The sequence below is a fragment of the Danio aesculapii genome, chromosome 5 (assembly GCF_903798145.1).
Source record: "Danio aesculapii chromosome 5, fDanAes4.1, whole genome shotgun sequence".
Classification (NCBI taxonomy): Eukaryota; Metazoa; Chordata; class Actinopteri; order Cypriniformes; family Danionidae; genus Danio; species Danio aesculapii.
The window spans coordinates 72,892,747-72,901,200 of record NC_079439.1 but is presented as its reverse complement, the minus strand read 5'-3'; positions in this window follow the sequence as shown (position 1 = coordinate 72,901,200).

Here is an 8,454-nt window from a genome sequence, read left to right as displayed (position 1 = left end):
TATATATATATATATATATATATATATTAGAGATGCGTGGATCAGTTGAAATGACACCCGAATCCACGGCTTCACACTAATCATCCACCCGCCACACATATTTTTTTTATCTGATATATGTATCCGCACCCGATCGTCACTTTAATAATGAAATTTTTTGTTTTAGGCATGATAGGTAACCATCAGAGCCAGCCTGATCTCACGAGAAAACGTAAGTATTTTACGTTTTGTTAGATTAGTGGCTAATTCGTACGAGTTCAGTCGTACGAAATTGTACGATTTTAAAAAGGAGGCGTGGCACCTAACCCCACCCCTAAACCCAACCGTCACTGGCGGATGAGCAAATCGTACTAAATTGTACTAATTAGATCGTACGAATTCGTACGAATTAGCCACTAAATTGCCACTACGAATTGCCGTGAGATTGTGTTGTCAGAGCCGGAGCAAACTGAACTGGAGCTCTAGGCAAAAGATGATCATACTGTCCTCATACCGAAAGCGATAAAGAGAGCCGGGGTGTGATTGTGCGTACGACAGCGAGGACCAGGGTGGTGGAGGATTGTCACGGAGGAAAGAGAGGACCGGGGGGTGAGGGGAATGTGTCGCGGATGCCGCCCTCTCAATTCTGCTGCCCTAGGCGGCCGCCTGGGTCGCCTCTATGGATGCGCCGGTTCTGGTCAGCGTGGATTTAACAGCAGATTCAGTGAGCTTTAATCTGCGCATCTCTGATAGTAAAATAATACGTTAATCTTAAACGTTTTTAAATGAACATTTATTTATAAAAACAATAGTTTGTCTTTAGACAACATTTTCTTCATTTTTAAATAGATACAGAAAGTAAAAATAAGACGTTTTAGCTTTTACAGATACAGGAACAAGATAACAAAAACAGTGCCGCTTCAGCCTAAACGGCAGCTATGTTACGTTTACTTGGCCTTTTTCTTCACACTTTGCAAAAACAGAACAGCATCTACTGTGCCTGGATTCGGGCGATTCAGCCTCGCCTCCAAAACGAGGCCAGCTGCCCAGAATAAGCATTCGCTCGCACCGCGTGCTGTAGGAATGAACAAGATTCTCCTCGTAAGGCGATGCAGTCGTGTAAATAAGCGATCTTGTTTCTCCCAGAAAGATAGCAGATTTTCCTCTGACTACTCTAACTGAAACTTTGATCAGTGGGCTACTCTGGCACTTCATCCATTATTTTGGGCGTCTCATCTTCCCATTCTGCAAAGCCCACTCTCTGCTTTTTCACTGGTCCACTTCCATGTCCCGCTACATCCACCCGCAATTAATCAATTAATTGTATTTTTTTATTACCCGGCCCGCCCGACCCGCAGATTATCCAGTCTGATCTCATGAGAAAACATAAGTATTTTACGTTTTGTCAGCTTAGTGGCTAATTCGTACGAATTTGTACGAGTTCAGTCGTACGAAATTGTACGATTTTAAAAAGGAGGCGTGGCACCTAACCCCACTCCTAAACCCAACCGTCATTGGCAGATGAGCAAATCGTACTAAATTGTACGAATTAGATCATACGAATTAGCCACTAAATCAAAAATTTACGAATTGCCGTGAGATTGTGTTGGATTATCCACAGCGCCAGCGGATATAACCGCTGCGGATGTAACCGCCATCCGCGCATCCCTAATATTATATATATATATATATATATATATATATATATATATATATATATATATATATATATATATATATATATATATATATATATATTTTATTTTTTTTTTTCATAAAAGTTTAGAACCACAATAAGGTGGAGTACATTATTTTTAGGATCCAGTGGGCCTCTGGTGATTTGGGGCACTACGTGGCTTGCATGCTATGTATATAGGGAGGATCAGCTCTGATTCTGGGAACTGCGCTCACAAAATATTGCAAAATTTATGGGAAGGTCGTGGTAAAACAAGTGACTTGTGGGCTGATGTTGTATCACGGAGTCTAACAAACTGCCAAATGCATAAAAGTTAATGGTGGTTTGCCTCTATTTAATGCTGCTCTTTTAATGGCAATAATAGTTTTGCCTGTGGTCGTCATTATGGTGATTAATGTCCCGTTCGCTTGAAATATGGGCTGTGTATAAATCTGTCTTCCATTCAAGTGTTACAAACGAACACATTTGCTGTTACTTTGTGTTTTAATGTCATAAATGTGCACAGACATTATCTATTTATTGTATGAAATGCAACAATGACAGCATTTTATGAATTATTTTAAGATAAAAAGTCACAAACATTACAAAAAAATGGACAAAATCTCAAAAAAGACAAAAAAAAGAGTGGATATTATTCAATTCAATTCACCTTTATTTGTATTGCGCTTTTACAATGTAGACTGTTTCAAAGCAGCTTCACATAGAAGATCATAGTAAATTGAAACAGTGTCAGTTCAGTTTGTAGTGTTTAAGTTCAGTTCAGTTGAGCTCAGTTCAGTGTGGTTTAATAATCACTACTGAGAGTCCAAACACTGAAGAGCAAATCCATCGATGCGCAGCTCTACAGATCCCAAACTATGTGTAACATCTCCGACATCTGTGGTTCCCCCCGATCGCCACCAGAGGTCACCGTCACCGGACTACTAAATCCAGCTTCACTACATATCCCAGCATTCCTCCCGTCTGATTACCCTAGCACCTGAAACCTATCCCAATGACTATTCATACTCCATCTCCGCCGTTACTCATTGCGAAGTCTTGTTTTGCCCCGCATACAATTCCGAGCGTTTCTCTATTTCTGACCTGATTCTGTGTTTTGACCCTGGACTGTTTCCCCGTTTCTGTGATTGTTGATGCCGCCTGCCTTCAGTTTAATGAAACACTCTCTCTGTTGTATGCCGCCTGTCTCGACTGATCGCCATTCTCGTTTGTTGTTATCTGACCCTGCCTGTACGATCATCCTATTGTGATTTAATAAAGCTGCAAATGGATCCTCAATCTGCCGATGCATCATTACACTATGCAAGCCAGTGGCGACAGCGGCGAGGGAAAAAACTTCACCAATTGGTGAAAGTGAAGAATTTAAAAACCTTGAGAGAAACCAGGATCAGCTGGGCATGACCATGTCTCCTCTGGCCAAGCGTCTTGTGCAGAGCTGCAGTTTAGGCACTGGAGAAGCTGTACAGTATGTCAGCGAGACTCGTCTGTCTCCTATTATCAAGTTCTTAAAGTGATAAATGGGTCAAGATTACAGTAGCGTAGATACAGAAGCCTGTAATCACATTGAGGCAACATTTTTGGGAAGTTTTTAGGGGGTGAATACTTTTGCACGTTAATATTTAGAGCCATTGTGATGGTCTTTGTGTCCTCAGAATCACACAGATGTGCATTCATAAACCTTCTATAAGAGTTTACTGATGCAATAACATGCAGATAAGAAGATGAGTAGTTTTGAATGCAACAGAATGTGTAATGATTATTCATCGTACCTGAGAGTTAAAGCGCACAGAGGAAGATTTTCAGTGCAAAGCTCGTAGCTGAAGAAAAGCGAGCAGAGATGAACTTCAGCTGAACTTTGAAAGAGCAACAGTGTGATTTCCTGACTCCGGGCAGAATGAAGAAGCATCCGGATGACGGGACAGCAAACAAAACTCATCCCTTAAGTATTTACTAATCTGCCCTTCAACCTTTTCTGTCTGCTCTGTGACAGTGTGTGTATTCAGCACACACACACAATAATTGAAGACACATGAAATACATTTAATTTTGCTCATATTGTTTTACAATAATGAATATGGAACCAATTTATTCCATATAAAAAAGCAAAAAAATAAACAAAAATGGTTGGCTGTATGCTAAGTCAACCTTCTAGATGGATGCATGGATGGATATATAGATTTATTGATGCATGGATGGATGGAGGGATGAATGAATGGATAGATTTAATGATAAATGGATGGACGGATGGATGGAAGGACGGACGGATGGATAGAGAGATTTACTGATGGATGGATGGATGGATGGATGGATGGACAAATAGATGGATGGATTGATTGACGTATAGACAGATTTATTCATGGATGGATGGGTAGATAGATTTATTGATGGATGGATGGATGGATGGGTTGACAGATGGATAGACAGATTTATTGATGGATGGATGGATGGATGGATGGGTTGACAGATGGATAGACAGATTTATCAATGGATGGATGGATGGATGGATGGATTGATTGACGTATAGACAGATTTATTTATTCATGGATGGATGGGTGGATGGGTACATAGATTTATTGATGGATGGATGGATGGATGGATGGATGGATGGATGGATAGATGGATGGATGGGTTGACGGATGGATAGACAGATTTATTGATGGATGAATGGATGGGTTGACGGATGGATAGACAGATTTATTGATGGATGGATGGATGGATGGATGGATAGGTGGGTAGGTGGATGGTTAATGTACGGATAAACCGATTTATTGATGAAGAGATGAATTTATTGATGGACGGATGGATGGATGGATGGATGGGTTGACAGATGGATAGACAGATTTATTGATGGATGGATGGATGGATGGATGGATAGGTGGGTAGGTGGATGAGTTAATGTATGGATAAACAGATTTATTGATGGAGAGATGAATTTATTGATGGATGGATGGATGGATAGATGAATGGGTTGATGGATGAATAGAGTTATTTATGGATGGGTAGATGGAGACAGGGATGGATGGATGGATGGATGGAGGGAGAGATGAATGAATGAATGAATGGAGGATGGATGGATAGATGAATGGGTTGATGGATGAATAGAGTTATTTTTGGATGGATAGATGGAGACAGGGATGGATGGATGGAGGGAGAGATGAATAAGAAAAAATTTACATTTACATTTAGTCATTTAGCAGACGCTTTTATCCAAAGCGACTTACAAATGAATCGCTGAACAAATTATATGGGAGTCGCTAGGATAATTAGGTAAAAATAAATACATATTATAAGACAAGTGTTTTTTGACCTTGCATGCAGATCAGCCTGTTGTCGGAGACCCCCAAAAGCAAAATATGACCCTATTTAATGTATAATAGGGGCTCTTTAATGATCATGTAATAGATGATCAGTAGTTAATTAGTTAAATATGCAGGAACACATATGTCATTCAATGCTGTGAAGAAACATTTCTAGTCATGACACGTTTTTGGCCTGTTTTTCTGGAATTTTAAACGTTTATTCTGTCAACGGTGACAAGACAGGACATTTAAAGAGACATCAAGCACCTTCCCTTTTTATTTATTTATTTCCATACGTCTGGAAAAGGAACTTTGATAGTTTGACAGGAGAATTTAGAGGCGAGCGATTTCTTCCACTTCTCGAGCACGTGGAGATCTGAGTGAAGGAGAAGCTGAACAGACAGAGCGGCCGTCCCTTCAAATCAGCGGGAGTACATAAGCAGAGGAACGACCCAGAGGAACAACCCAGAGCTCAGTGGGACGCACACACACTCATGCTGGGGGATGCTGAATGTCTGCTGGGACTACAGACAGACCCACACATATATGCATGCACGAACGCACACACAGACACACACGCACGCACGCACCTACACATGCACGCAAGGACGGATGCAATCACACATATGCATTCACCTGAGAAAACCCATGCTAACATGGGGAGAACTTGCGAACTCCACACAGGGACGCCCAGCAAGCTTCTAGCTGTGAAGCAACAGTGCTAACCTCTGAGCCACCGTGTCGCCCCTTTAATTTAATTGAATTTAATTTCACTCATTTTATTTAATTTAATTTATATATTTATTTATTTACATATTTATTTATTTATTTATTTTAGTTTTTATTTACATATTTATTTATGTATTTATATACTTATGTATATATTTATTTTCATGTTTACATAAGTATGTACATTTTATTTTATGTACTAATTTATACACAATTTTATTTATTTATTTATTTATTTATTTATTTATTTATTTATTTATTTATTTACTTATTTATTTATTTGTTAATTTATGTATTTACATATTTATTTATTTATTTATTTATTTATTTATTTATGTTTTTTTTTATTTATACATTTGTTTATTTACATATTTATTTATGTATTTATATACTTATGTATATATTTATTTACATGTTTACATATTTATGTACATTTTATTTTATGTATTGATTTATACAAATTTTATTTATTTATTTATTTATTTATTTATTTATTTACATATTTATGTATTTATATATTATACATTTTGTTTACATAATTACATATTTATTCATTTATTTATTTATTCATTTATTTGTTAATTAATTAATTAATTTATTTATTTATTTATACATTTGTTAATTTATATATCTCTTTATGTATTTATATACTTATGTATATATTTATTTACATGTTTACATATTTATATACATTTTATTTTATGTATTAAATTATACAAATTTTATTTATTTATTTTTTTATTTTTTTATTTATTTATTTATTTATGTATTTATTTACATATTTAAGTATTTATATATTATAAATTGTGTTTACATAGTTACATATTTATTTATTTATTTATTTATTTGTTAATTTATGTATTTACATATTTATTTATGTTTTTATTTATTTATTTATTTATTTATGTTTTTATTTATTTATACATTTGTTAATTTATATATCTCTTTATGTATTTATATACTTATGTATATATTTATTTACATGTTTAAATATTTATGTACATTTTATTTTATGTATTAATTTATACAAATTTTATTTATTTATTTATTTATTTATGTATTTATATATTTATTTATTTACATGTTTATGTATTTATATATTATACATTTTGTTTACATAATTACATATTTATTTATTTATTTATTTATATATTTATATATTTATTTATTCATTCATTTATTTATTTAATTATTTATTAATGTATTTATTATTTATTTATTTACCATTTATTTATTTATTTAATTAATTAGATATTTATGTATATATTTATTTATGTATTAATTTATTCATGTATTTATTTTTTATTTATTAATTATTAAATATTTATTAATTATTAATTAATTTTATTTATCATTTATGATCTTAAATCTAACATTAGACATATTATCAATTATGCTTGTGATTTATTTACGCCAGAAACCATGAAGTTATGAAACCATTATGGCATATTTGTTAAAGCTAAGTATTATTCCTGATGCAGTCGAACTGGGTTTATAGCATGAGTTAAGCTACAGTATAATAACGTGGCGTACGGAAGTGTGGACTTCAATTTAAAGAGGGACCTGGGGCGTATTTACAGACACAAATACATCAGATTTGAATGGCAGAATGCATGCACTTTTTTATTTTATATTTATTTTTTTGCACAAACAAGCACCATTCCCAGCGGAAACTCTAGCTATTAAATGCTGTGGCTGTGCAAGGTGTGGAGGAAAGTGAACTTCTGCCTTGTTTCTGATGATCTGATGGGTCGTAATGAGAGAAAGGAGGGGGAAATGGCAAAGAAAGACGGACAGATGAAGAAATGATTAAGACACAGAGTTGGAGAAGTGTGACAGCTCTCCAAATAACATTATTCCAGTCCACCAATTACACCGGTATCCCACATAGTACAACACGCCTAAAAATACTCCTAGCAAAGCTGCGACAGGACACATACTGTGGTTCTACTGTCAGGTCGGGGTAAAAATGAATTCAGCGCTGCGCCGAAACAATTTCACGCCAAATAGTCACAGATTAAAATGAAAACCAAGACAAACTGTGGAGCAGTTAAACAAATGTAGAATGCATAACTTATAGCGGTGTTGTTTATAGATCAGAAAGCTCCTATAAGACTTTCTATGGGATTATTAAATTATTTTGAGAACATCACGCAATTTCAGTCAAATATTTATGTTTATTGCAGATATACAGTACATATACACAACAGTTCTTTCGTCTGGTTCTCTAATCTGATTGGCTAATAGCCGTGCGATATTCTGCAATAACAGCACTCATACAGCCTCTTCACCCTTGTGTATTACTCCACCCATATAAAGAGACAGCAGATCAATATATTTGACAAATATTGCAGCTGTTGGACAACATAATGTACTTTTGAGGCTTTGTTTTTTGTAGAGAATGTAGTTGTTTAGATTGCAACCGTGCTGTTTATTTATAAGGATAGTGCCTATTTTAAATATTTATAATATCAGAGATTCAGTGCAGAGCATAGACAGTTGCTGTTCGACCACAAGATGACGACAGAGACCGTATAATAAGCCCTTAGGGGAGAAAAACAGTATACATTTTAAACTACAGCTGATCAAATCATTATAAAACAGGTAAGCGACACTAAGTCAGTCTCTCTCTCTATTGTATATTGTAGTGCTGTTTTTATACCACAGTAATCTGCTAGTGTTTGCTTTGATTTGGCTTTTTCAGGGTCAATTATTGTAATCTCCCCAATTGCAACAGAGAAATACTGGGAA